The sequence below is a fragment of the Alligator sinensis genome, unplaced genomic scaffold (assembly GCF_000455745.1).
Source record: "Alligator sinensis unplaced genomic scaffold, ASM45574v1 scaffold93_1, whole genome shotgun sequence".
Lineage (NCBI taxonomy): Eukaryota > Metazoa > Chordata > Crocodylia > Alligatoridae > Alligator > Alligator sinensis.
Genome location: NW_005842243.1, coordinates 1,745,042 through 1,767,175, shown reverse-complemented (window position 1 = coordinate 1,767,175; position 22,134 = coordinate 1,745,042). Strand labels below are relative to the sequence as shown.

The window sequence follows — 22,134 nt, the reverse complement described above, 5'->3', positions numbered from 1 at the left end:
ATTTAAAAGTAGGGAGGTATTGGCAATGTGTAGGGGGTGCACGCAGGACCATGTACGCCCCCGGAGATTGGTTGTGCTCCCCCCCACCGAGAAAAGCACCACCAGTATTTTTGACGGCGGTGGTGATCAGCTGCTGGGGGACCCCCCCGTTGGCAGTTGGCTGCTGGTGGGACTCCCCCAGTATTAGGAGGCACCAGTCACCCATGTAGGGATGTGAAAAAATAAATAATTAATCATTTAACCAATAAGCCCAGTAATAACTGGATATAGCTTCCTGGTTATCGTTTACTGCAGAACGGGGTGCAGGCCAGCAAGGAAAGGGGATCTGGGAGGAGTGGAGAGGGAGAAGGGAAGCTGTGCAGCGCCCCAGAAAGAACTAGATAGCAGCAGGGCTGGTGAGAGGGAGGGAGGAGCAAGGAGGAGAGGAGGGGGGTGCTCTTGGCAGCACGCAGCAGGGAGGTTGCAAGCAGTTGCACTGGGGTCTGTGGAGGCTACTTATTAGGTACTAGTCCCCCCTCCCCCTTCCCGCTACTCTGCTGTCCACAAGGAGAGCAGATCAACTCTGCTCTGGGGAGTGCAGATGTCAGAGGCCACCTCCCTGTCCCCACATCTGGCCAGGTGTAGTGCGTTTTGTGGCTGAAGCTACTGCTGCAGCTGCCACTGCTGGCAATGCCCACATGTGCCTCCCAGCCAGGCCCACAGGAGCTGCAGGGCCTGGCAGGGCAACATAAAGGTAAGGGGGGGCATGGGGCGGCTTCCCAGGGCATGTGGCTCAGCCCTACAGCGTGCCCTTCCTGCCTGTCCTGTCTGTGCCCAAGACCGGAGAGGACCCCGCTGCCCAGCCAGCTTGTGAGGTACAGCCCTGGGGAGCTGCTGAGTCTCCGCTGCACCTCTGAGGGCTGCAAGTGCCTCACTGGTGCCAAACCAGGCAGGGGTGCCCTGCAGGCTGGGTCGGAGCAGCCCCACGTGGGCCAGGTTGGGGGTTGCCATGCCACTTAGTTGTTTAACTCTTATAACTGCAACAGGTTAAGTGGATATTTTCTAATCAGTATTTACATCCTATTTAAAACCTTAACTATTATGTTCCATTACAATAGTTTTGTGATATAGCTTCTATAAGCTATAGAAAACTGTGATTGATTGTGTTCTGACTCCTAACTGGGCAGAAGGCAGGGTAGAGATCCATCGTAAAGATTTGTAAGAGCTCACTTCATCTTAGACAGCTCAGATACAATTAACCTACAAGGTGCATCTCTACCTTGCCTCTTTTGTGACTTGAGAGTAACATAGTACCCCTCTCAACTTACAGTTGAAATCCAGATCACCACCTCACAAAAGAATATCCTCCAAGCTTACTCATCAATGCCAAGTTTCTACTATTCTTGCTGACAGCAGCAACCTCTTATTTTAGCATTTAGATCACAAAGATCAAAGGTTAAACAACAGATAAGACTACTTAGCACATAAATGTTCTCTAAAAATACAAGTTGCAAGGAACAGCATAACAAGGTAACCCACCAAGTAAACAGTAACTAAGGAATTACCTTGCTTTATGAGGAATTTGTTCCAGAAAACCTAATGACCGTGTAGCTGCAATTGCAATAACTGAGCACTATTTTACTTCAGAGTAATTAAAAAAAAAGTCATTACAGTCATTTTAAAAAAAGTCTTAAAGTAAATGTCATGCAGGTAAAATACTGAACAAGTATTCCATTTCCAAGAAGCTTTTTAATATAACACTAGAAGAGAAATTAAGGCCCAAGTGCAAAAATAAAGATGTAGGCAATTAGTACCAAGAAAACAAGTTAAAATTATGCAAAAAGGTTATGCATTTAGATTTGAATGAAAGTCCTATTGTTTTCAATTCTATTTCAAACATGTTCAGCAGAATTCCTGAAATTCCTTGTCAGTCAATGTGACCGAAACCCAAAACAGCCAGTTTTGCAAAGGTAACAACTGGCATTTCACCAGGTTTCATCCTACAAAGGGACAAAGGTTCAAAACATTTCAGACTTCCCCTTCCTGTTGGTAGGAAAAACTATAGTACTGTACATAGATTAGTTAGTGGGTGGAAAGTAAAATGCTCAACATACCTACTAAGAGATAGTAATGCAACTGCATAAATTCTTGTGGTTTGGTAACCTAGCAACCTGTACTAGACCATCCTTTGGTGATTTCTATAGATTTCTGACCCTCTATCTTCATTCCATAATAATTAGCCTTTACAACCTTGTATTTAGCTCATTTACTGACTCAATTCCGAGCTACTTGGATTTTTCACATAGACAGAACCTCCACATATCTGTCACCAGCTCATTGCATATAAAAGGAGACCAAATCAGGTGACTCCAAATTTAAGAGAATGAGAATCAAGACAAAGTGAACATTAAATATAACATTTTCTGGCCCAAATGAAAGCTCCAAACTTTTTAAGCCAGCATAAAGCACAGAGGCTACAGAATGAGAGATTTCTGTAGCAGCAACTGGATGTTGGAGAGACTTGAATAAAAGCTCTCCTGGTATCGTAACTAACGGTGGGTCCTGGGCACTATTTGTGTGGGGGTGCAAAAATGTCTGCCACACCATTGCCGAGGGCACAGAAATGGCTTGTTAAGCCTCTCCTTTCTCCCCCTTTCCAGAAGTGCCCTGTCTCCTATTACTGGGGGAAGTGGCGAGTACCCCTATGACAGTGTCATCAGAAGCAGTTTAAAATTTTTTGCATGACAAAAGTTACCGAAACCTAGCACACAACTTAATTCAAATGCTATATTTCTTAATACACAGGGAAAGCCTGAAGTAACTATATTCAAATCATGCATGTGCTAAAGGCTTAAAGAGTGAATGGTATGTGTGCAGCTATGTACTGGCTGAATAATTTTTATACCCTTCCATAGCTTTCAGGGGAATTTTCTGCCCTTCAAAACATACATGTAGATAGGAAAAATTCTGAGTCAATTTGACAGCAAACCTGAAGGAGGATGCAGACAAAACAACTTCCTATCACTAACTCTTCTTTGAAGGCTTTTGCTGATTTGAGACACCCTGCATGAAATTCTGAAACAGGCTATGGCCAAACAGTGAAATTAAGAATGGTGAAAAACAACAGATGCCAGATTAAGTTTAAAGATATAAAACATAGCTACACCTAACCACTATTTATTTAGTCTGAATCTCAAACTACATACACACTTTTAGGTTGAACAAAATAAGTTAGTCATTTTTCACTGACAGCTTTCTTCTCTATCCCTGTTCCATCTTCCAGTCTGATGTTATTCTGAGTGAGTCAGCATCTGGTATATCCCATTAGTCCTTCCTAGGAGGACACATACTTAAGCACCACATTTAAGTTACAGACTAATCTTTTTGATCTTTTGGAAGGCGAGTTCATAACTCCACTCAAAAAGGCATTTACATAGATATCTGGTCTACCATGGTAAGTCAAATCTCCTGCTAAGGTAGCACTAATTTGAGTTCCTGTTTCACTGTGTTTCAAATGAACCCAAATACCATATTTATTCAAATCTGAGACAAGTTGCCCCACAAATTTAACATGGGGAAAATAAGGCCTTACCTTGGATTCAAGCACCAGGGCAAAGGCCACAACTGCTACTGCCACCTGGCAGGTGGCAGGGGGTTTTGGGGGGGACGGACACTCATGCAGCAGGGAAAGAGCAGGGGGAGACCAGGCAGTGTTTGGAACAATGGATGTGCAGGAAAGACTGTGAATTAGTTGGAACATGGGGGGAGGGGTACCAGGGAGACTGGAGAGCATGTGGCTCTGTGGATATGCAGGGGAGACCATGTGGTGAGGCGAGGGAAGAGCAGGTGACTGGTGGGAGGGAGGAATGGGATAGGGACAAGTGACAGGGTTGTGCGCGCAAATGGCAGGGACACGTAGCAAGGGATCATGCTGTCTGCCCTGCCCCCCACCGGGGGGGGAGGGGGGGCGTGGGGAGGTGAATTTAAAATTGCCTTCTAATAATAGTTTTCCATGCAAGGAATGCAATAACAAGTTTATAATTTTCCATGTATAGAATCTAATTATTGGGGTTAACTTAAATTTAAAGTAGTCTTGGATTCAGGTAAATATAATACTGTCTATTCTATTCAAGGTAATTCCCCCACAATTACAGACTTCCAGCACACAGTTTCTCCTTAACACCTTATAGTGCATTGTTGCAAAGGAATCCTTTTGACTTTCTAATTAGCTTTACTTATAGCGTAGATTATTATAATTAGCTTTATTTATACCGTACAGTCTCTATACTACATGTCGGATCAATGCCAGCCTAATAAAAAGACTGGTGATGAAGACATGCTGCTGATTTGTACTGCAGCTGCAGATAGAAACCAGTACTCCATTGTGCAAGGCACTATATAAACATAACAAGAGATAGGCTCAAGGTTCTTCTAGCCAGGGAAAGATTTACAGGAGCGCTTAAGTCCCCCAGTATGCGAATGGAATTCACAAATCCAAATGAGGCACCAAAATCACATATAAAGTGAAGAGAGAATTTTAGGTGCCTAGATTTAGGACTTTGCTAGCATGCTGAGCAGGGAACGCCTAAGCCAGACAACAGGAAACATTAAAGAAAACGCGTGTCTGAAATCCTGTCTCTCTGAAACCTATGTACGTACCCACAGCTGAAGTGGTTATATAAGATTGGAATTCATTGCCCAAATCCGATCCTCAACCTTACATTTAAAATTACAGGCACAGGCAACTGTCACACTTTAAAAAAAAATCTGATAGTCCCATTTTATTCTATAATTGCACATTGCTTAGAACACTCTTTGGACAAGGGCCTTCCAGTTTGGTTCAAGGCCTTCCTCAGACCGAGCAAGTTCAAACCAATAACTCCTACCTCTTTGGAGACAGCCATAACCACCAGACTATCGAACATTTGGTATATTCATTCTATACCTACTGCTGAAGCCGGGTCACTGTACAAAGAAGAATCATGAGATTCTCATGGGATCAGAAAGAGTAAGCAAAAGGAGACTGGATTTGTTGCCCAGCTCTTGGGTTCCCTACCCCACTCCCAATGCTGTCTCTACATATCATCCTATAACTATTTAGTGTAAAGTGGCAGCAAAAGCTGGACCCAGAATTCAGAGCCTTGTCTATCAGACAGTGCAGCCCAGGTCTCCCTAGTCAGTCACATTCTTTTTGTTTTTTCATTAGGTGGTTTAAGGAGCACAGATATGCAGCATGCCTGACAGGGTTCTTCAGATACAGGGAGATTTCCCCTTAGCACTGGCATTTCCCCTCTCTCACATATTTGGTCATTCTCTGCAGCCCCACTACATCTGAAATTTCTGGCTCTCTCAGGCTTTCCCCCCCTCATTATAGGTGGGGAAAGTATATAGTTCCATTTAGCATAGGCTACTACATCCCTCTAATTATTATAATTGTTTTATACCCCTTGTTTAATGTATGATACAAAGTAGTTGTCTTTATTTTTCTGATTGGCAGACTTCTTCAAGTCAGATTTTATGTAAAAGTAATGACACAGTCTATAGTTTGTTCCAATTATTTCAGTCCTTAGCCATTTAATATAACTTGCTTGTGGTCCTCAAAACTGCTAGTAGGGGGAAGCTACATCCAACCTTTGAGTGCTTCCTACGACAGTCTTTAGTACTTCACCTGAACTACAAATGCTTTGATTCTAAAGCAGTTACTCTGGAGTACTTGAATCTTTTCTATTTATATTTGCTACCAAGATTGCTCATATCTCGCCTTTATTTTAGAAGGAGTTCTAGGTCATCAGCAGCCTTTGCTTCCATCTGATCTAGGACTTCTCTAAATAGTTCAGTCTTGTGCTAGTTAGCTTGAATTATACTGATTAATAGCTAAGCAAAGGTAGCCTGTATGCCACTACATTTGTTGCCATTGACAGTGCTTATGCCACTTCCCACTGCTTCAACACGAGTAAAGACTTGACCACACCATAACTGTGTTAGGCAGCACCCCCATGTTGTCTTCTAACCTCAGTTTAAGTACTGTTTGTCAATTATGATTCCTGTTAATTCATTTTTCATTAATCTGCAGAGCTGATCTGGTTGCCCCACATTTTTTCTTGCAAAGCAACAGACAAGACAGAACCTTATTTAATTTGTTGTATGCAGTCAGCAGTCACGTATATTACAGCAGTGAACACTTTTTGTGCATGGAGGGAGGTGCTTCTATCATAGTGACTGTTGTTACACAGATTAGTGCTTTACATTAAGGTTAACTTCACTAGTATGAAATAATATTTTTGACCAACTATATGAGGGGAAAGTAGTCTTAAACCTGTTGAAAAAAGTTGCGTGCAGATAGTATAATTTCATCCAATTAGCACCAAACATACCCCAAGATGAATTAGGAATAATTTTACATTAAGTCCACTTTCCCTCCTGAGTTCAGACAATTAGTCAGCCAAACAATCTGACAGTGCTTTATGGCTTGGAGGTGGCCACTAGAACCTAAACTCAGACCTCAGTGTTTCTGGGGTAAGGAACCAGATAAGACCTTCCACTTTTAAATTAAATGCAAAGGGACCAATTTTCCCCTTAACCATACATCTTCACGAATCAGTCAATTCGTGCACTCACCCACCCTGCCACCAGTTGAGGCCCTTTAAATAATGTAGTCTGTGGAGAGACTGCAGTGCAAGAGACCCATCCTGAAGAAAGTCGGAGGAGTCAGGATATGTAGCCCATCACTACAGTAAGGACAGCTGCCTGGAGCCCCAAGCAGAATGGCAAGCAGCGCAGGACAAAGGCAGACCTGAGCTGGCCAACCTTTGTTGACAATACTAGCTTTGAGCCACAGTTTGTGATTGAGTCTGGGTAAGAAAGGAGTCATATCAGCAATATGGAAATAGCCCAAGGCAAGGATCTCATTCAAAGACTGAACTGTCTTGGTACCAGGGGCCCCATCTACTGAAGAAAGTTTATATACAACTTTACCAACATCAGTCAGACACCTATACTGCTGCCTGCTGCTCCCACTCAAGTCACCCTTCTGAGAACTTTGTTGCCAATAAGGCCAGTGAGGATTTGACAAACAACTCCCTTACAAAGTTCCCCAAATTAGTACAGCATGGTCAGCATGTGAATTCAAACTGAAAAGCTTGTTCTTATAGTAAATGTCAATTAATTCAGAACCAAACACCCCTCTTTCATTTGAAATCACAGGCAACTGGTCTTGCGTTCACTATAAGCATGCACTGATTGCTCAAGTAGATCTAGTTTATTTGCCATCCATTAGGTTACATCAGTGAACTTCGTATGCCAAGGACTCGCCTTAACACACTAACATTTCGGGGGACCCTAGTTTCCCCTCTGAACCATTACATTGTTCCTCTGCACCATACCAGGAAGTAGCAGCAGTGAGCATTTAGTGAGGTCCGCAGTAAGTTTTACAGATCTTTCCACTGCCCGTTCATTATAGAGACAAGTATTACATCAACCAAGTTATGCACAGTTAAGAAAGGAAGAGGGGTCTTAAGAGCATCTCCTTACTACACCTCCACCCTCAGGGTGAACTCGTACAGCTCCAGAGCCACATGCACCCTGGAGAGTGGAAAGCACATTAACCTCCTCATTCCCAGTACCACTTATCCCAGAAGCTCATTGGCATGGAGCAGCAGGAGTTGCTGGGCAGATAGCTCCCAGTCCTAGGAAACCCTGGTGATGGTAATGGGATGGATAGCAATAGCATCCCATAAATTAAAGGAAAGCTGTTCTACCTGAAAACAGACTTCTTGGTTCATTTCTCACCTTCAAGGGGCAGCATCTGCAGCATCAGGGATTCCAAGGTCACTAAGGCAAAAAGCAGCTCCGTGCATGGTGAAAATGAAAGGGGCAGGAGAAGCAAAACAAAAGTGATGTTGGGGGAGCCAGTCTCCTTGTTGGAGAAGACAGCAAAAGTTGCAGACAAGTAGCCCTCTTAGAGAAAGTACCACTGGTGTGTCTAACAAGGTCTGCATTTCACTCAGGGCAATAACAATACAGCAATGATGAGGGAGACTATGACCATGACAAGGGAGACAGCTGGGGGAGGGAACCTATGTGTGGAATATGAAAGGGAGATATAACTGTCAATGACTTCCTGTCCTGCCAGACTGTACATAAAGGCAGTGCTCTTGCTTGCTTTCCTGACTGCCATTTCCTCTGGGTGGCCATTTAAGCACCTTCCACAATGCAGAGGAATGGCCCAACATGTTGTCCTTGGGGAGAAAGCAAGTGGGCAACAGTGTTCTGGGTAAGAGAAGGATAGCAGCTCTTTCTAGCAGACAAGCTCCTTTTGATCCCTGCAAACACCAAGCAAGTTATGTGCTGTAGCACTGCCCCCTCACAGGACATTCAACCATAAACTTACTGCTATGTTGCTGGTAAACAAACAGTTATTTTTTTTGAAAACAGGTACCATGGGAATAATGGTAGACTGGACCGGCAAGAATCAATGGGGATGATAGTCACCCTGTTGTGATCAACAATCCCTTCCTTGTCAGGGAGACCAAGGTTGGAGGTGAACAATTGCTTAGTCCTGGGGTCAGCTCTGCAGTAAGTCTCAAGAAATATAGCCCTTGTCATCCTAAAGCTAATATACCAGTGCTAATCACCTCATATCTGTGGCACTACCCTCTCCCAGCTGTCCATGGTTACCCACAAAAAAGTGGAAAACATCCTGGAGATGGCCCAAGAGCAAGACCCTTTCTCAGTGGTGTCCATGGGCACCTATACATGTGCAGCAAGGCTGCTCCGACATGCTGCAATTATAGCACATTGGAGCAGACTCCAGTGTCATATGCATCAGCGTCCCTGTGCTGAAAAATGGCAGCAGGGGCACTTTGGACACTTTAACTAAAGCTTGTCTGAAGAGCTTTAAGTCTCCCCCGCCACCATTTTTCAGCACAGGGATGCTGATGCACGTGATGCTCCAGACACTTTAATTAGAGCACCAGCCCCCGCCACTCCCAAAGCACATGTATAAGCACCCTACGATTTCTTCTTCCACCACAATCACTGCCCAAGAAACTGATACCCTATTCCACAAAGGGCCTTACATGAGCTTCAGGCACTGCCACAGGCACCTGTCAGTTCTAGTGAATCACTTCACCCAACTGGGTGATCATGTGGTTGAGGCTCAAGAAGAACTTTTATAGTGATACTGTGCAGGACTAGAGCCTAACAATGTTGTACATTCAGGAAGCAGAAGAGCTCTAGGCAGCAGGCATCTATGATACACTTCCACCACACAACATGAAAAAGCACCCATACTCTCAGCCTGATGTTTCTGCCTGGCTTGTCACCAGTGGAAATAGAGGCTTGCTTTATTCCAGCCATTACTATAACCAAGGACCTCTCTAAAGTCAGGGGTGCTCAACCTGTGACGGGGGGGGTGTTGTGTCATCTCTTGTCTACAGGGCTCCCTAAGGGGAGACTGAAAACCTGGCAGCGGAGAGTTGTGGTAGCATTAATTGCTGCTCCCTGCTACCCAAATTCTCTGTCTACATAACATAATGTGTCTTACGTGTCAGATCACACCAGGACATGGGGGGTCCTGCTGGCACACAGCTGGATCTCAGCATGTGGAATTATACAGAGTATACTATATATAATAGTATAAAAATACACACACACACACACACACACACACACACACACACACACACACACACACACACACACACACACACACACACTAAAAAGAAGTCTGAACAAAGGCACTACCAACTGCAGAGATAAAACTTGAGGAAACTAGTCAGGAAAAGCCCTTGATTGCAAGAACTGTCCTATATATACTGTCCCATAAAAGAAAGGAACATAGCAGAAAATGATCAATACCTTTGAATAGCAGGGGCAGAATCATTAGATTATCTGCGATTGGCAGGGAAGAGAGATAAAACAAGAAAATGTCAACAGTATAAAATTAGATGAAGTATCAGCTACAATTTCAGTGCTCTTTGTATCCACCAACCCCCTACCCTTTACTTCTTTAAATAACCACTACGGCATCTTTGGGCAAGTGACAATAGTTAAGAGAATTAAGTACTTTACATAGATTATTGAGGACAGCACGAGGAGGTGGGCTATTATCTGCTGCCGAGATGGCTGGAACATCAGCTGTTTTTTTTCCCCCTTTCTTTTTGAATTATTATTATGCCTGGGAGGATAAACCACAAATAGCAATTCATTAAAATACAAATATAATGCATTCAGAAAATGGAAGAGTTAATGCTTTCAGTCAAATTATTACAAGAAACTTGAATAACAAACATTCTACATTTTGTAAATGTAGTGGCACCTCATAGCTTTTCTATTAAAACTCCATGTTTACATGTTACATCACTAACATGACATTTCTGAGATTCTGCATTATGCTGATATTAGTAACCAAAAAGAAACTCAATTTGAAAACAGTTTAAAAGACACACTCATTCCTGGTTATGTATCTGTCTACAGCAGTGGTTATCAACTTTTTTAGCTTTGAGACAACCATTGGAAAATATTAGTTCTTAAGTTTTCATAGTAAAAAAATTAGTGAAAAAAATAGAAAAGAGCAGTTTTCTGTTACAAAGAACTCAAAAAGACAACATGTCAGAATACTTTTAATGTTATGGATTTCTGTTTGAAATCTAAGTTTGTCTTGTGAAACATATTTGCACACTTGACAGTGTAAGTATTGTGTAGCACCCTGATGCACCCTTGAAAGGAGTTCAAGGCACCTTGGTTGAGAATCACTGGCCTAGGAAATGTCTTTTATAATTTTTTATATTCCCACAGATCTATTTTTTTCTATTCTTTTAAACATTCCCTTCTTCTCCCTTTTGCTTCTGTTTGCCTTTCATACAACCAAGATGTGAGAAAAAAATATTGCCCATAAAACAAAACCAAAAAAAACCACTTTAGTGTTAACTTGTACTTAACTAGCATCTAAAAATCACCTTGGCCAAAGTTTTTATATTTGAGTCAGTTCATATCAAAGGGAAGCTGTCCATTCAAATAATATGAAGGGCATCTAGAAACACAGTAAGCGAGAATTTCCTTCAGCAACTCCCAAAAATCCCTAAAAGCCTCAGGCCTACTCTTCTTTTTGCAGAAAGGTACTTTGTGCTCAAAAGCCTGTTCAACATCTCTTTCAATAAAGACGGTCCAATAAAAGATATAACTAACTAAACATTGCTTCTATCATATTCCCTGGATCATCACAGCTACAGCACTATCTATACCAGTACTTTACTAAAAGTTAAACATTTCAACAAGCGAGATCCTGATGCTTACCCCAGTCACCTCCTCTGTCCTGATGATTTGAGTTTCTTTGAAATGTATTTACTTAATGCAAGATAATTGTAACAGATGACATTAAATTTGCAGCTGAAAATATAAGACCTAAACTAAAGTTAAAAATAATTTTTAAAGGAAAAAAATGTTTTCCAAAAATCACCTTTTGATTATTTGTTTAAATTTTAACTCCAGAAAAAATATTTTTTCATAAACGGATAGATTTTTCCATTTCTGGATCAGTGTTAGTTAGTGTGGTAGAAAGACTCAAGGCAACCTGAAGGCAAGTTGTAATGGGTCCCGTGCCTTCCGTCCTTGCACTGTCTCCTGGTCCTAGCAGACAGCCTCCTACCTGCAAAAGTAGCATTTTATTTGCATCTTTCCACGGACTTTGGAAAACAAGAGTGCACTAGTTTCACATTTACAAAAGTTCATCATCAATAAGGCCTGAACACATTCTTTTAAAAAATTAAATTTAGGATTCTGTAGAATTGAGCTGCAGTCACCGTGTTTGCAATGCACAAGTTGCTTCAAATCTGGGCCAACAGTAAGTCTGCACTAAGTGCCTGAAGTAAGGAGAGCTACTGAACGCCTATATTTTATTTATGTATATGCCTCTAGCTTTCCATCCCTTTCCAGCAGGGTGAGCCTTCCAGATTATATTGCAGTCAGTCATGCAAATTCTGAAAATAATGTTACAATCTGATCTTCAAGTCAGCAAGTCAGGAGTTTAATGATAAATGCAAGCTTTTTGAATGATTTCCAGGATTGTTTTACTTGTCTAATAATGAACTATAGCAAGCATAACTATTTCATTACATTTTTTTGAGAAACAGAGGGGGAGGGTTGGCTTATCAGGCCTGAGTTAAAAGCACACCTGCCAAAACACAGATTTCAGTAGCTATGAAGAGAACAAAGCATGATTATACTGCCAACATTGGCATGTCTGCAACTGATTTAACTGAAGCTATGACCCTGAACATAAAAGCTTCAACTTTAGAGGCAACTTGAGGGGAGGGAGTATTTTTGTGATTTTACATGCATACAGTTAAAGATATGGCACTAACTTGCAGCAAAAGCAATGTATGTTGGAAGAAAGCAAAGGTGAGTAAGTATTTTAGGATTTCAGGTGAAACCCTAAGAGAGTTTAATTTAAAATTTTGCTTTCACTAATGCTAAAAGTTATGACATTTCTTACTATCCTTATACAGTAAACCTAAGCATTGAAGTTAAACACAAATTAATGACAGCATGTTTCAGCTTGTTTGTTGAAATCCATTTTGTTATTATGCCTGCTAGTTTTAATTTTTTTTTATTTCAGAAAATAAGTCCTTAAAACATCCCATCCCATCCCTTCCCCCTCCCCTTTTTGGAAGCATCATTAACTTCAGGAGTTAGAATTAGCTTCAAAAAGAGGAAAGTCCACAGGCTTTTAACTTTACTCTGTAAGTTTTACAAACACCTATTGTACAAAGCCATTTTAGTTCAAACTTGCTACATGGGAGCTTGAAACATTTCTAGATAAGAAACTGACAAACTGCAAACAAAAAAAAATCCATTAGCTTTAGCTTCTAAGGTTAAAGTAGCCACAAACTGGCATTCAAGTTCCAAAAACAATTTGAGAGCTTGAATGTTACTTTTAGCTATTTACAACTCATTGTAAGCTAACCTTTCAATTGAATTTCTTTATTAAAAAAATTCACAATGCTTGCAATGGTGATCAAAGGTACGAAATAAAATTTACAACTGGAAAAACCAATGAAGATCTCACTTTTTTTCCAAAGTTCCACCAAATCTCCCAGCATCAACAGCTGTTGGTTTTTATACTTAAATAAGCATACTTTTCATTTCACAAAAGCTAAGGTCAGTTCTCAACATACTCCAAAGGTCTAGCTAAAGAAATAGGCCATATTTTAAACGTATTTACAAATTTTCAAAACCATTTAAGCATATACTTTCAATTTAAAAAAAAAGTGAATTTGAGACATGAATGGTTCTAAAAAAAAATCCCACTAGGTATTTATCTACATCTTTAGGAGACTAACGAGTTTTAAAAATCTGACTTGATACTCCTAATAACCATGTATAAAAGTTATTTAAATATTTAATAGTATTTTAATGCTTATCATAAATATCAGTGTCCAAAGTATAGTAAGCTAAATTGTAATGTGACAACAAATTAAAAGCTCCAAAGTGCAATCATTTTCTTTCCAGAGGGGTTACAATCAGTTGTCAGAAAGGCTAAAACTGGACTCTGCTTTTTGCCAAGAGGCAGCCACTGGCAACCTTGGTGAGAGCAAGTTCCATGAAGAAACCCGACTGGCGAGGTTCCAAGATGGAGCCAGAGGAAAGAAATTTACAGCTACAACAGTAAAACAGTTCCCCTGTGACTTAAGACGTGAAAATATATTACAAGAAAAATGGGGCAATCACTGGGGGAGGGAAGCAAGTAAAGCCAAAATAACAATCAGAGCAGGACTCTATTTTTGAGAGAGTCAGGCAAGGAGTCAAAAGGGGCAAAACGCAATCCTCTTTAAATAAAAACTAACAAATATATCAGTATTAAAGTTGTGCATTTAAACATAACCTTTGATTCTCATACCAATGGCAACAGTAGTGCTAAATGAAAGTGTGTTAGAGTAGGCATTAGTGTTGTATTGTTGTTCTGATAGTGAACTAATACTTGGAAGTTAGTTTTATTGCACGTGACATGTTGTTTTAATTAAAGATCTTTGCTTTTCAGTGTCAATACTGTGAGGAAATACCATATACTTGAACACTTTATTTTAAATTATGTATATGTGCATTTTCAATTATCTTCACTTGTATCTACCCTAGATGTAAATGAAGGTCAAAGATAATGCAACATTTAAAAGTTAAATAAATCAAATTCAGTCTATAGTGGTTGTGTCTTCAAACTACATAAGAGATATCAGCTAGAACATTATTCATTCTCAGGACACTTGTGACCTCTAGAGAAATATTGTATGAAATAAAAAGCAGGAGTTACATTCCAAAAGATAGCCACTGTATTAAAAAAAGGCATTACATGCCCCTATGATTTTTTTTTTTTAAATATGCTGAAATAAATATTTCAAATGCAGATTAGAGGTAAAATAGTATACAGAAAATAATATTTACTGGAAATAAAGTATTACATGCAGAAAGTAAATTTAAAATCCACCTCTATTTTTGATGACAAAAACACAAACACTGCATATCCCATCTAGAAAGAGTTAACAGGTATGTCAAATCAAGCTCAAGTAAAAATGTCTGTTTTCTAATGTGTTCTCTTTGGTAATCTGAAAAAACAAAATAGGTTTGAGTTTTAATTGTGCTAAGCATTTGTTGCTCTCACTGAAGCCACAGAGAACTGCAGGTGGTCAGAACTACTAAAAGACACATCAAGGCCTTGGCTTTTGTTAACATGCTAGATCAGGGGTAGGCAACATTTTTTGGCCGGAGTGCCAAAACCCCCACAATGTCTACCTTGGAAGGTGCCCGAGAGCCGGCAAAATGAAGTGGGGGGGAGGAGGCGATGGTACATGGCAGGATGCAATGTATATTAGTATATTTAATAATCATAAGTGTTGCCTTTGTTGTTGTGTACTTTTTTGTTAAGCATGTTGCAGTGAGAGAAAAAAAAAAAGAAATAAGAGAAAGAGGAGAGAGAATAGGAGAGAGAAAAAGAGGAGAGCAGAGAAACAGGCGCACACACACGCACACAGAGAACCACACACACACACCCACCCCCACCCACCCACATGTGCGCACAGAGAACCAGAACAGACACATGCACACACACATACAGAACCACACACATGTGCAAACAGAGGCACACAGAACCAGAGGCAGACAAACATACAGAACCAGATGCGCAGGTGCACAGAGCCAGGCTGCTGGGCCACCAGACAAAGTCCAACCCAACAATGCCCTGCACCTGCTGAAGCCCCTGTGCTTCCCTGGGGAGCCAGCCCCCAGGCTGCAGCATGGCCAGCCCAGAGCCTGCCCATAATCAGCCCAACCACCTACCCACTCCACACAGCTAAGCCTGCAAAGGTATGGCTCTCCTGGCAAGGGGCAGCACCAGCCTCATCCCAGTAGGGGGGCTGGGCTTGGTGCAGGTGGGAATCAGGCTGGCTCAGCTGCAAGCCCTACTGCAAGCAGCCTGGGCTCCGTAGTTGGCAGCAACTACCCAGAGCTGGAGCTAGCTGCAGCCAGGAGTCTGCAAACAGCTGCATGCATACCTCGGAGCAGGCGGGGGGGCGGGCTGAAGCAACACAACCTAGGCCTCTCCCCTCCTGCCAGCACAGAGCTGATGACTGGGCTCTGGAGCCCGGAGCAGCTGCTTGTAGCCAGCCTGGGCTCTGGGCCGCTGCAGCAACCAGGCTGCAGACAGCTGCACTGGGCTCCGGGATCAGCTCTGTAACAGCATGTGCACATGTACCTTAGAGCAGGCGGTGGGAGGGGCCTGAGGCAGCACAACCTTGGTCTTTCCCCTGCCACTGGGGCAGAGCTGATGGTTGGGCTCTGGAGCCCAGTGCAGCTGTCTGTAGCCAGCCTGGGCTCTGGGCAGCTGCAGCAAGCAGGCTGCAAATAGCTGCGCCGGGCTCCACAGCTCTAGCATCAGCTCCATGCTGGCGGTGACTGTGTGCACACCTCAGAGAGGACAGCAGGAGGGCTGCGCTGCCTCACCCCAGTCATCAGCTCTGTGCCAGAAGTGGGGGAGAGATCGGGGTTGCGCTGCCTCAGGCCCCTCCCACTGCCCACTTCAAGGTGCACGCACTGATACAGAGCTAATGCTAGAGTCTGGTGCAGCTGCCTGCAGCCTGCTTGCTGCAACCAGCCTCAGCTCTGGGTAACTGCTGCCAGCCACAGAGCAGGTTGCTTGCAGCAGGGCTTGCAGCTTCCGAGCCGCCTGGGCTCCATGGTTGGCAGCAGCTACCCAGAGCCGGGGCTGGTGGTGGCATGCCCAGCAAAACGGCCTTGCATGCCGCGCTTGGCACACGTGCCAGGGGTTGCCGACCCCTGTGCTAGATACTGAATCATAAAAAAAAGTGCTTGAGGAGAGCTCAGAAGGAAAACAAGACAAAGCATTCATTCAAACAACAACTCAATTTTACAAACAATACACAGATAAGAAAGAGCAAGCATGAACGCAATTTTTTACTTTAACAGGCCTTTCCCTTAGAACAGATCTCTCCCCTCAGGAAAGGCCCATTTTTCAAGTCGTTAGAAATGGATGCTACTTCACCAAGCCAAGTGAAATCTGCACCTACTGTACTGTTAGAACAGCATTCAAGTGTTTTCTGAAAAATAAACAGTATTATTATGATTTTTTTTTAAAGTCTTTGTTCAACATACCTCAAAGCACTTCAGATTGGGTAATATAACCATTGCAGAAAAGGAAAATTAAGGGATAACGGCATAAAGATTTCAAAAAAATCAAACAAACCATGCCATTGCCTCTTATTATTGTACTTTAATAAGTTACTAGCTGCAGGATGGCTAAAGTTAAATGTTTCAGAGATATTTTAGTTCATATTCTTCACATACAACATGCACCCCAAAGTCAGCTCCCCCAAAATGAAGGGGAAGGGGCATGTTTTAAGCAGATAAGCTGTTTGGTGTTTGTATTTTGGAGAGGGGTTTGGCTGGACAAAGCAAGCCTGGAGACGCTGCATGCTATGTAGCTGCCAAAATGCAAGGATCCCATGTTAACCCTCTCAAAGCCATAGCTATTGGTTGAGCACTGTAGCTTGTGCCTGAAGCAGTGAGTGAGTGACATATAGCATCTTTGACAAATCCTTGATTTACAGGAACTTGCATAAAGAACTGCTTGAGGTAAAGCACTAACAGTTTTGCTATCGTCCTTGCAATGGTCTGAGGCTCAACCCTCAGACTGTTGAGGCAAAGAGGAAGCCCTCCTGGGAACAGAGTGTCCAGGCAAACCTAGGGATAGAGTTGGTGAGGCAGCTGGCACAAGGAACTTTCTGATGCCACATTCCCTGGACACTATGGTCATGTCCAGATGAGTGCAGCCGTGCTATATGTGGTGCCACAGACACGCCTGCTGTGCCACATACTGCACGTTCAGTTGTTCTCCATGCTGCAAGCGATCAGTGCAGAGGGTTTTTTTGGATATCCAGAGGTCAAAAAAACCCAAGGGGAAAAAGAAAAAAAAAAAGGAGGGGCCCAAAGCCAAAGGCTGGCCAGCTAGAGCTGTGATCCACTGCTGGCCAGACTCCTCATGGCAGGATCACCACTGCTGCAGCCCCAGAAGGTCCCCAGGACAGGCTGCTGCGGGGCCCAGTGCTGGCCCCAGCCTCCCCTACCGCACCCAGGGTAACTTACTGTGCGCACATGGCGGGGGGGGAAGAGGAGGGAACCCAATGCTTTACTTTCAGCTAGGTGTGCTCCTGTGCCAAACACAGCCCATGCCCAGAAAAGGTATCGCATCAGTTTGACCCAGCTTCCCAGAGTCTGCGTGCATTTCAGTGGGGCTTTCTGGTACTTTTATCTAATAGGTGATTGGATCAGCTATTAGATAAAAGAGCTAAAGAGCCTCTCAAAAGTGCATGAGCTATACAGATGCTGGGGAGCTGAATCAAACTGATGTGATTTCTCTTTGAGTAAAGAGCTGTTTTTTATTTTTTTTCCCCCCCATGTCTGTCAGCATCCTATGTTCCCAGGAGGATTTACTCCATATCAAAGAGTGGGCTATGCCTCTGGAAAAATCTTTTTTAAAAATTGCCTTCCAAAAACTGGGTGCATGTTTTATGTGAGAAAATACAATGTTTTCCTTGCCAACTTGGCCAGTACCTACCTAGGTTTTTCCTTTGAGGGAGATGAGTAGCTATATTAATTTTCATTATATGTCACTGAGTTCATCCCCAGGTAAAAATAGTTAATTAAGACTTAGAGACTTTCTTTAGCTTTTTCTCAAGGGCACAAAAACACCCTTGCAATGTTTTTATTATAAACTCACATCAGAACACAATTAGACATTAAGGACCTGTTATTTAAAAAAAAAAAAAATGCTAATGTTTATTTGTGGACCCTGCAATATCTTCCATATTCTACCAGTCAAGAGAGGGCATACAAACAAACCCCACTTGCCCCAGTGACTCAAGAATTTAACCGTCTTCAAAGGGAGCTCTGAGTTTGGTTGTGCCTACCATACCCAAGAGAGCTCACCTATTCAGAAACAAGCAGCCCTAAAAAAAGTGTGAAAATTCACCAGAATTTAATCTACTGAAAACCAAGAGCCTCCCTCTGCAATGAGCGCCAAGAAAACACAAAACAAGGACTCTGTGAAGTTCAAAAGGAACAGGTGTTTACAAGAGCTCCCGAGGTCATCTTTTGAATGCTCCTCTCTTTCACTACTTTTAAAGATTCTTAGGTCCATAATTTGAGTTACCTTGCTAGAAACCAACTTTGCGAAATGCCAGGCCACAGAACATTTTAATCTTTTCTTCGTTATCTAGCTGGACCTAACCCAGACAGAAGCGGGTTTCTTTAACACAGTATGCGTCATACTGCACCGTGTTTCTTCATTCTGCTTTTTAAAAAGGTCCCAATTTCAGTCTTTCTAATTTTACATTACAGCGGGCTCTCCATGGCCTGTGGTTTTATTCTTCAGTTTGTGCGTTTGATTCCTTTCACCCAGTGACCCTAAAGGGTATGCTGGGGCACCTGTGTGTACTGGAGCACACGAGTGCACTGTGAAGAAGTGGCTGGAGAATGCCCTGGGCATGCTGCCTCAACATGACAGGATTAGAGCCCAACTGAGTTAGCACTGCATGATGAGGCCCGCTAATGAGATCTGGCCCATAGACTAACCCAACACCAACCCAACATCACCTAGCCCACAGGGCCAAAAGGTTGCATTTTATTTGCATCAATGTATATTACTCTCAAAGCAGCGAAGAGATAACAGAGGAAGGAAAACAAGAGAAATTATAGCCTACAGCCTACTATCTACAACTTTCTGTAGATAGTAGGCTACTACAGTCTACTATCTACGGAAAGACCTACAACTTCTGCAGATGGTCTGGGGCTCAAGGATTGGACTCTTAAGTCACCTCAAGACCCATAAATGAGCTAGGATAGTGATCGTCCTCAAATCAAGGGATTGCCGCCACTGACAATTTATTACACACACTTCACTCATGCACATCTTTTTGGGTGTGAGTGAAGCATACTGCCAATTTTAATCCAGAAAAAAAAAAGTGAGTGCACCCCTGATATCAAAACTTTGGGGGAAACCCCTTAAACTTCAAGCTTTTCACCATTAGTATAAGCAAGATACTCTAGGTTTCCCCATAAAGCTTCCTGAAACCTGCATTAAGAACACATAGGCCTTTTTCTTTAAGTGCAGATGATGAATACTCTAAAATCAAAACCAGAATGACAAATCTTTGCCTGGCTTAGAACAGGATTTTGAACACAAAGGCTAATATATACTACCTAAACCATACCAGACTCATACAAAATTCTAGTCTAGACAAGGCCCCGGCAAGTCCCCACAAGGCTTCTATAAACCCAGGTCTCCCCTGTCTTCATATGTAATGCAGTGCCTTTGCCCATGGGCAAGTGACTTGATTCCCTGTGAAGAGTAAGCAAGCAAAATTGGTACATCCTTTACTTTCTGTGTCTCTCCCATCATGTAACTGAGAACCAGACTTAGATATACAATCACCCTTTCCAATTTCATTAAATGACTAGAAACAAAATACCTTTAACATTAACAAACCTGTACAATAGTTAAGGAAGACCTAGGTTTACTAGACTAAGGTTATAATTGAGAGACACAGTTAGGATGATACTGACAGCCTAACTGCAATGTTGCCAATTTCAACATTTACATTTTCTTAAAAATGTCAGACTGATATCACTTTCCAGCCAACTACTACTGTGTCAAAAACAAATGCGGTTTCTTCAGGGTTCTTTTATGTTAAAGAAAGGTTAAGTCCTTTTTAAATCTTGATTCTAAGTTAAAGGAAAAATCTGCCTGGAAAACTTGGGTCTGTCTCCTCTCCACCCCTTTCTGGGAGGTGAAAAGGGGTGTTAAACAAAACCTTGGATTGTTAACTGACAAGAGACTTTATAGGACACCAAGAACAGGACAATAGTCTCTCTCATCTCTCCTCACCACAGCTATCCACATCTGGGAGGTAAAAGAGACTTTGTAAAACATACACGTGCATGCACGCAAAGTGATAAACGTATATTATTCTCATCTTTAAACATCTTTTGTTCTGTATACTTGCATTGTTATAGGTATGAACTCAAGTAGAATGGGTACCTCCAAGTAGGAGTCACCCCCATATAAATGTGCCCGTTTCATTTTCTTAGCCTTAAAACAAAGGTTACTTGTTCGAGTGGCACATTCCTTTCAGATTCACGTAATGTTATGAATTGAATTCAAACAACAACAACATATTAGCGTAGTAATGGAATGCCACTATATGCTCCCTGACTCTGTACATTAATTACTTTCCCTTAACTGTGAGACAATTCTGAGAAGTGTCTGAAATCCTGCCATATCCTTGACCCGGCATGGACCTGGTACCGACAAAGAATGCACTGATCAATGATCACCTCCTGGTGATAAAGGAGGTTCAAGTTGTTGTTATTGGCAGGTTTATCACCTGTGCTTGATACTATTGAACCAAAGTGCTGACCTTAGGCAGAACCAAATGAAAATGCACTTCATTCTTTTCTTTTGACAGAGCACCATAGGTAGTTGCAGGTATTTTCTGTTCCTTCTAAAGAGCTCTCCAAGGCAACATGCCCTTCCATTACCTCTGGTGTTAAACATGAACATTAGTGGCATGAGCATTTTGAAAACAGCTAGCTGTAGGTGTCTTGCTCATCCGACTCAAACAACTTGTATGACTGTCTCATGCAAATTAGGATCAGACAAGAAGCCAGCTGAAGCAACTATACAACATGGAGGGAGTAACACTGACCACCCAACTAATGAATGTCTGTCTGCCTTGATATTTTAGGAAATCAGACCTAGAAATCAGACCTAGATTCTGAAGGAATCAATCCTAAGAGTTCAGAGCCTAGGTCTGATTTCAGGAAACACTTTTCCTCCCCTGTCCCCAACAAAACAAGTTTTGTTAGATCACATTAAGGAAGCTGAGATGTCAAACTCATTCATCCACCAGGGCCAGATGAGCATTGCTAGGCTGGTCTGCAGGTCAGACTGGACCAAGCTCCCTAGCAGCACCAGCAGTCCAGCCCCTTCACCAAATGCAGGGCATGCTGGCCACCAGAGCAGCATGGGGAAGCCAGTGCAGGGCTCACTGTGCATACAGTATGTGGGGCCAGCACAGAATGCACAGACTGTACCTGACCTTGCACATGGCACAAGTCCAAGGTATGGGCTGCCTATGCCCTCCCACACCCCCCGCCAGCCTCCTGTGCTATGTGCAGTGTGCACAGCGCAGGGTCCAGTGGTGCAGGGGTTGAAGCATGGGGTCTGTCCAGCAACCTATGAGCCAAATCCTATGGCTCCAGAGACCAGATCTGGCTTGTGGGCCATGTTTGACACACCTGTTATATAGGAATTAAGACACCTTTTTAAGTACCATGCCTGAATACATACTGCAAACTTTCAGAGGCAGACCTTGCACCTGTTACTAATGCTTTTGTCACATGAAGAGTCTGATGTACTGACATGATGTTTGTGTAAGGCCTAAACCAGATACTTAAAATGCAGCAGCTCTACTCAGTGGATGGAACATGGCTCCGACACCCTGCAAGCATGTGCTACTGCCAGCGTTTCGTTTTTTGTAGGGGAACTTGCTTACTCCAAAGATCACCTCTCCCTGTGGCCGGCTGCCCACA

At 42.6% G+C, this 22,134-nt stretch overlaps 1 protein-coding gene across 2 annotated transcripts in view; it reads right to left on the bottom strand.

Moving 5' to 3' along the window:
* Window positions 1-22,134, bottom strand: part of MAP3K21 (mitogen-activated protein kinase kinase kinase 21) — a 50,804-nt gene that overhangs the window by 27,198 nt on the left and 1,472 nt on the right. The gene's annotated exons all lie outside the window — the stretch shown is intronic.